Here is a 6257-nt window from a genome sequence, read left to right as displayed (position 1 = left end):
GTTACATAGCTCTTTATTTGATAGTATATATAGAGGCAATAATGAAGCCATCTTCACTCTTGTCAATTCTTTTCTTGCTTTTAGTCTAGATTTAAGAGTTTCTAATTTCCTTTGTCTTTTGGCAATAGCCATTCTAGTTTCTTTTTAATATACTTACTACTTTATTGTTATTTTGTTACTTTTCTTTTAACAAAAATATTTTAGGTTTATGCATCTTCTTCCAATTTATGTTTCTTAACACCATGAAGACTTTCAAAAATGAATTTAAATCATAGAATAGTTATGAATCGTTTTCTATCAAAGATGCACCTTCGATAATGTACCAAAAGAAAGTACTTTATAAAAAATAATAAGTGTTAAAAAATTTAAAGTGAGTTTAAAGGTGGATAATTTGTAATCTTTAAAATACAAAAATAGTGAAATAGTCCATTTGATTCTAACACAAAATAACAACAATAAGTTAGCATTTTTGTCAAATTATAAAGGACATGAATCTTAGAGAACTAAAAGATCAATACATTCTTGTGTCACTCAAAAAGACTAGAAAATCATTCAAAGATGATATAATATTAAATTAAAATAGTTATTGCCAAAGATAAGAAAACTAAAAAGTCTTGAAACTAGACTAAGAACTGAAAAGGCATTAAAAAGAGTGAAGAAGGCTTCTTTCTTGCCTCTATATATATTATCTAACTAAGAGCTATATAACAACATGCTATTAGACATTTGACACTGTCCAATTTGTGAAATATGTATCTTAACTTACAAGGCAAGTTTCTAATATGCATGCCATATTGCAAGCTTATATCATAAGCTATCTAGACTTGCAATACATAGCTAACTTGTTGGCTAAGTTTTTAAGCTACCAATGAATTATAAACATACATAATGACAAATATACATTTATGAAGCTTCTAAGAAGCATCGCTATAAGATAATATCAAATCTACCTACATTTATCTTCTATCAATCACTTCTTATCTAGGTAAATTTATATGTCCATATTAGTTCTTCTTCTAGTCTTTGACATCTAATCTCTCTTGCTCCCTTACTTCTACAAACTACCATCTTTTTACTAATCTTTGTTTCAGCTCAAATTATATTTTTTTATCTATCTGCTAAATGTACTTATTGCCTTTAATATAATAATTGCCAAGGATTTATTCAAAAATAATAAGATTTATTGATTGAACATTTTGTCTATTAAATATTCAATTAATACTATAATAGGTAAGAAAATCAAGTTATTTAGAGAAAGAAATCTTTGCACTTATTTTGATAAAAAATAAAATTTAAAAAGTAGTATTGAAATGGCACTAAAAGAACAAAGTAAATATTAAAAATTAGATCAAGATGAAAAAAAATCTATAACATTATATTAAAGAATAATTGATTAATGTTAGAAAATACATATATTTAGGAAGACTAGATGTTGTATTATAACATGGCTATTAAATAAAAAGAAATAATATATATATATATATATATATTGTAGAAGAACTTTATTAAAAATATTATAGCAAATTATTTAAGAAGTATAGGTAATTGATAAGAATATCAAAATTAGTAATTTTTAATATCACCTCTTTATAAAATGGACTTTTACTTACTTTATACAGCTATAAACGAAGGAAAAAATCTAGATAAAAATATAATTAATATAAGAATCTTAAAGAAAGAATTAAGGATATTTTATAGCAAATTTTATCTAAAAAAACCAATAATTAATATTTAAAGAAGATTGGTTGTGAATCATGGTCAAACTTAGACCTCAAGGCATAAAATGACACACCTATGGCAATTATGGACTTCTTTGGTTATTTAGAACTTCTAAATATAAAAATAAAATAAAGACAAGTTCTTTAAATATTACTTTTAAATGATTTGATTTTATAAGATTCGTAGCAATAAATTTGTAGAGGATTATATATATGAAATGGAAAATAATCCTTGTATTCTATTTGAGTATTGGCCGGCTTCCTTCTCCAACTTTCATGCCAATCTTTCAAAGTTAATAATTCTTAATTCTACTATTCAATTGCTCTCAATTTTTTTATAATTTTAGGCAATTTAGCTTACTATTAGTATAAATATTTTTACTTCAATCTAATTAACATATCTTAGAAGATCAATGAATATTTCTAAGATTTATGTTGAATTTTATTAAAATTTATTTAAAATTATAATAGACCTTCATTAGAAAATTATTAGAATTTGAATAGAGTTCACTTAAGTATTGATTAAAGTTTTATTTAAACTTATTTATAATAATATTAAAAATTAATAAGAAATAAATTATGATTTTTTTTAATTTTTTAATTTTTTTAAAAATAATTTCTTTAATATTTCTTCATTAATATTATAATATTAATGAAGATGATGCCTATTATAGCTAGAAAACATGTTATTACTTGACTTATTCCTCTTCAACCAAATTTTTGTTATTGATACCTACAAATAATTAGTTATTGCATGTAATAGCTTGAGCAATAAATTATTTCAAAGAATCTACTTTCAATATTATTAATAATAAATCTATGATATTATTTTTTAATCTATATTAAAATTTATTGATATGGATTTTTTTGTTCTAATTCGCATCACAAGCAAGTTTTTCAAATTTAGTAATATATATGGTAGCAAATCATGATTCTTATCATAAAGATAAGAGCTTAGTATTTATTATTCTTTTTTATCACTTTTTTCAAATATTACTATAAACACTTTTTAAAATAAATTCAAATTATAAAAGAATTATAAATTTTTTTCTATAAAAAATATGAACCATAGAAATATTTCTAAATATAAATATACCTATAAATTTAATTTTAATAAATCCATCGGAGTATTAGAAAGAATACAATCTTAGATAAAACTTGACTTGTTGCAAAAATCCTGAAAATTTTGATCTTGTTCCATCAAACCTCTTGTGCATACTAAACTTTATTTTTTTTGTGTTGTAGAAGCAAGACTTTTTGGATTTGGTTGTGAGGTTAATCTATTTGCTTTCTTTAACTTGTTAACTTCTTGGCATAGACTTTGAACTTCTTCCATAGACATAGAAATAGTCTTTTTGTGGTTGGTGTAGGTGATATGTGAGATTTCTACCCTAAAGATATTAATAAGCTCATAAAGATCTATGATAGTTACAAATTTATTCTCAATTTTGTAAAGTATAACATCTATGATTTTTTCTTCTATTTCAAATAGCTTAATAAATCCATAAGTCAAATTAGAGGAAGGTAATCCACAACCTCTAATTTTAAATGAGAATTTCTACAAAAAAAAAGTAATCAATCATTTAAAAAATAAATCAATGTTAAAAAATAAATATTACTTTAAAGTGGATAGTTTGTAACTATTAAAAGATAAGAATAGAAGTAAAATAATCTACTTACTTCTAAAAATAAGATAAAAATTATGAATTATGATTCTTGTTAATTTGTCAAAGAGAAGAATTCAAAGAAGATATATTAATACGTGAAAAATGAATCAAAGATAGATTAAAAATTAGAAATAATAAAAATAAATATATTTAATAAAAAACTCAAATAGCTATTATTAAAAGCTAAAAAACTATAGAGTCTGAAAACTAGACTAGAAGCAAAAAAAAATTGACAAGAGTGAAGAAGGCTTTATTTTTGTTTCTATATATATTATTTATTTAATAGCTACATGCAAACATTCTATAGGATCTCCAATATGTATTTAATTTATGAGACACATGTCTTAACTTCTAAGAAAAGTTTCTTATATATGTGCCATATTGTTAACTTGTACTATAAGCTATCAATACATGTGATACGTGCCTAACTTGTTGGCTAAGTTTCTAATCTACCAATCACCTATAGACATGTATAAAGGTGAAATCACATTTATGAAGCTTTTAGGAAGCTTCTCCACAAGATACTATCAAATTAACCTAATTTTATGTACTTCTGTCTATTCATATTATTTGGATAACTATAGGTATATCTATGACACATTGTTTCTGTATTTTTTTCAATGATTACTAAAAAATAGTGGTTTTTTTAATTTTTTTTTAATTAGGTTTGAATCATAATTCTTCTTTAGCTTTCTATTTAATTAAAAAAATGATGTTTGTAGATGTTGAAATAATTCAAATCATCTTTATACTACCACTTCTAATCAATCTTATTTTTTTAAGATAGTAGATTGAGTTGATGCATTTAAGCATTAAAGTTTTCATTTACTCTTGCATATGTGCTATTACTCCTTTGATTGTATAAAGTTTTTTTATAATAATATAATAAAAAAAGGTATCTAATATTACTTGGAATAAAAAATTAAAAATTAAAAATTAAATTAAATAAGAAAATGGAAAATTTTAAGAATAATAATAATTTACTAAGTCAAACTATTTTTTAATTTTCATTCTTTTCCATAATTTTCTAATATCACTCTATTAGAATCTACAAAATTATTTAAAACAAGAAACTTTTTTTAGTTTCTAAAATAATATAAGAATCTAATAAAACCATTTCTAATTATATAGATTAAAAAAAGTCTTGAATAAGATATGAATTCAAGAAAGATCTTGAAAACACCAATAATGGTCTTAGTCTTATTTTTATATATACTAGCTACCAAAAGAATTCAATAAAAGATTTCTATGAATTATGAGAATTGTGATGCAAGCCTTAAGTCATAGATTGGTTCCAACACAATCTTCTTTAACAAGAAAACATATAACACAAGTTTAAATAGCTACATGGTATGTTTGTAAAAGTCAAAATATCTCCACAAGTAGAAAAACCATGCATCTATGTTGGCATAGAAACCAAGATTTTCAAATTACAAAGCTAGAACAATACATATTTGCAAAACAAGTACCTAGTTTAAACTTTGATAATTTTTCTTCATCTGTTTATTGTCCATGCACGTCTATTGACATAGTTGTCATGTAGTTCTTTCAAATTTTGTAGACACATATTTAATAGGCAACCAATTGTTTAGGGTCCTTTAAATATTAGTAATAGAGGAGTAAGGAGGAGGAATTGGGGATGTATATATAATAAAATAAAATATAACAAAACAAAACAAATCTATTCTGGACAATTAGATAATGTTAATGGTTTTGGATTCATATTGATATATTGATAAAAGGAACCATTTGGATATTGTATTCATCCACCACCCTGTACCAGCGAGATCTATTCCACTAAGGCAGCAAACGTACCCTGCAGAAGGCACGTTGTTGGTTCATTCCAAAGCCCGAGTTACTGAGAACTTGGAATTGTGACAACCTGTGCCGATTCACTCCAAAAACCGTGGAAGTGATTTTGGGCAGGATGGTGCTCAGGTTTTCCCCAAGAGGCAACCGTGACGAGGCCCAGCCCGGAGGGGAGGGGCAAAAGAGGGAACCGCAGAGATGGGAGGTCCGACCAACCGGATTCGAACCAGTGACCTAAGGATTTCTGCCAACTCTACAGCCCTCCGCTCTACCAACTGAGCTATGGTCGGCCTTGTACCCCCACCGCGCCCTGTTCACAGTGGGATTCGAACCCACGCCCTTTCGGACCAGAACCTTAATCTGGCGCCTTAGACCAACTCGGCCATATGAACACGCTCCTTGCTGACGTGGAGGCCACCCCTTGCCACCTTATCAACTTCGACGTCCCCGCGCCTCCCCTCATCCTCCTCCCTGCATTGCATTGCTCCTGCCGCCATCCCATCCTCCCATTTCACAACACGCCGCTCTCCTCCCATGCCAACCAACGCACACGGACCCACTCCATCAACATTCCCCACACGCCTGCACGCACCACCACTACCTCGCATCCCCGCATCCATCCTCGCATTCCACAACACGCCTGTCTCTGCTCCGGAGATGGGTGCTCTTCATCCTCCATCAACAACTCACCTTCTTCTTCCGCTCCCCTGCCTCGCATTCGCTCCACCAACCACATCACAACGTCAAACACCCTCTACTCGCTCCTGCGTCGAGCTCGAACCGTGCCCCGCCATGCTCCTCGTTCCACGGATCGCACAGACGTCGTCCACTGAGCACCTAATTCCACCACGCTCGCGGCCGCTCAAACTCGCATCAAAACCGCTCCCGATCACCTGCCATGTTATCACTGCGACTCCTCCACATTTCTGCCCAAACACGATTCACATCGCCCACATCCCACCGCACACTCATCGTGCCTGCGTGCGTCGATTCCAATTTACACAACTCATGAACTTTCACCTCTAATTTAATTTATGTACACCTCAACCAACGGTGACGAGTT

The 6257-nt window shown here is 29.0% G+C and overlaps 2 non-coding genes across 2 annotated transcripts; both read right to left on the bottom strand.

Moving 5' to 3' along the window:
• Window positions 1-5400: 5400 nt before the first annotated feature.
• TRNAY-GUA (transfer RNA tyrosine (anticodon GUA)) lies at window positions 5401-5484 on the bottom strand. The gene is given in 2 exon segments: window positions 5401-5436; window positions 5448-5484. It is a non-coding gene; the product is annotated as a tRNA-Tyr (tRNA).
• A 21-nt stretch (window positions 5485-5505) lies between these two features.
• On the bottom strand, window positions 5506-5586 carry TRNAL-AAG (transfer RNA leucine (anticodon AAG)). The gene has a single exon. It is a non-coding gene; the product is annotated as a tRNA-Leu (tRNA).
• Between the last annotated feature and the right edge of the window lie 671 nt (window positions 5587-6257).

This window comes from Physcomitrium patens, chromosome 5, assembly GCF_059467195.1.
Source record: "Physcomitrium patens ecotype Gransden chromosome 5, ASM5946719v1, whole genome shotgun sequence".
NCBI classification, from domain to species: Eukaryota; Viridiplantae; Streptophyta; class Bryopsida; order Funariales; family Funariaceae; genus Physcomitrium; species Physcomitrium patens.
Note: the sequence above shows the minus strand (reverse complement) of the source record. Positions and strands in the feature narration are given on the sequence as shown.